This window comes from Tupaia chinensis, unplaced genomic scaffold (genome assembly GCF_000334495.1).
Source record: "Tupaia chinensis unplaced genomic scaffold, TupChi_1.0 Scaffold000569_1, whole genome shotgun sequence".
In the NCBI taxonomy this organism is placed as follows: domain Eukaryota; kingdom Metazoa; phylum Chordata; class Mammalia; order Scandentia; family Tupaiidae; genus Tupaia; species Tupaia belangeri.
Window position 1 is genome coordinate 1,314,143 of NW_006160083.1, and position 1,977 is coordinate 1,316,119.

The following is a 1,977-nucleotide window of genomic DNA, read 5'->3' on the forward strand; positions in this document are numbered from 1 at the left end:
CCGTAAGACAGATCATGGACAAGTCCCCAAGCTAGTCAGAAAAATGCCTTACAGCTGAACTCTGGGACTAACAGTGCAGTTGTATTAGTTCAAGAAGGAAGGAACCAAACAGATGTTTGTATCTTCACCCTTTCCTCAGCAAAGTTCCATCATTAAGCAAAACCAACACATGGAGTAGGCACAGCATCCCGAAACTTTCTTGCATTCTTTCTTTGCATCCTGATCTAGTATCCTATCTGGGTTTATACTGCTTCTCAAAGAAGAGACTGTGCCACAAAACATGCATTCCCTTTATACCTCTAGAGTAAAGTCTTTATTTTCTTAGTAGATAGAAAGACCCTATAGAGAGACCAGCAGATGGCATAATGGTTACATTGCTGAACTCCCAACCATGGTTCGAGTCCCAGACCGAGCAACTTAAACGCACACTGGGCATGTGTGCATGCATTGCCCCAAATCCCAAGACAAGAATGGAGAAGAAGGGACTACAACATGGCCATCCCCCCCCTGGAGGGGTGATTTCTCTCTTTCTGTCTTTCTGTCTCTCCATTGAATGCAAGTGCCCTGTAGCAAAAATCTCTCTTTTAAAAAAAAGACCTTATAGGTTTAGCCATTTTCACTGACATTGTGGTTGAATAACTATGAATGGTCTCAGGCCCTTCCTTCTCTCTAAGTATACCCTCACACAAAGAAATTTTCATAAAAAGGTGAGACCAGGGCTGTTGCAGTGGTAATGCACTGCTTGAAAGAAGCCCAATTCCCCATGTTGCCCACAGTTTAAATCCCTGGCCCAAGTCGGCCTGAAACTCACTAGGCACACACATGAGTGCTCAGGATCCAAAAGGCTGGAGGACCTGGAGGAAGGGGGCCACAGTGTGACCAGACTATCCCTACCCTCATGTGTAGATACATACTCTGTCATGAATAAAGAAAAAGAAGTGAGATTTTAATGGCTTTGTAGATATATTTGTACAGTTCTTTAAATCTCTCTTCCCAGAAATACACAAATACTACACTCCATGGCATGGTCATTCTGATTTTAGGTGGCATCATCTCAAGGCAAAGTTTCTGACCCTTTACTTCAACTCATATTTCTCTTTCTTTTTTTTCTCTTTCATCTGTTATAGGGCATGTGGCAGTTGCCAGAGAGCTAGAGCAAGACAGGGAGAAAGAGAGAGAAAGAAAGAACTCCCCCCACCCCCAGGGAAATGGCTATACTGCAATCCTGTCTCCTCTGTTCTCCTTTCAGGATTTTGGGTACATGCACAAATGTGCCTGGCATGTTTTTCAAGCCACCAGGTCTGAGACTCAAACCGCTCAGCTGGCCATGTGGGATCTAGCTACCTTCACCACAATGTCACAGGCTGCCTCAACAGGTCACTTTTCATTTCTGCCTCAGTTAGCTCCTCTGTAAAAGGGTGCCATAAATCTTATCTACCTCATCAGGTTGTTATGTGGAGCCAATGAACAGCTAGGCTTAGGACAGTGCCTACCACACAGCAAGAGCTCAGTGCTAGCTACCTCTTTCTGTTATGATACATCATCCTCTTTTTTTTTTTTTTGGAGAGGTTGTGGCTATAGGGCGCGTGCACTTGCCAGAACGCCCAGCGTGAGTTTAAGCTACCAGGTCCAGGAATTGAACTGTGGTCAACTACATGGGAGTTCAGTGACACAGCCATTACGCTAACTGCTGGTCCCCATCACCCTCTTTTTAACAGAGGTAGTAGCATTTACTTTTCAAGTTTTTTGTTTTTTGTTTTTAACAAATGTAAGTCTAGCACATAATGTAGTAGTCCCAAAGAAAGAAATGGAGGGGACCAGCAGGTGGCGTGGTGGTTAAGGCACTGGATACTCCCACATGGCCGACCAAGTTCGAGTCCTGGACCTGGTGGTTTGCTTTCTCACTTTCTCTCTCTCTTGCTCTCTGTGTCTCTCTCTGGACAAATTAAAATAAATTAATGAATAAATAAAATTAAA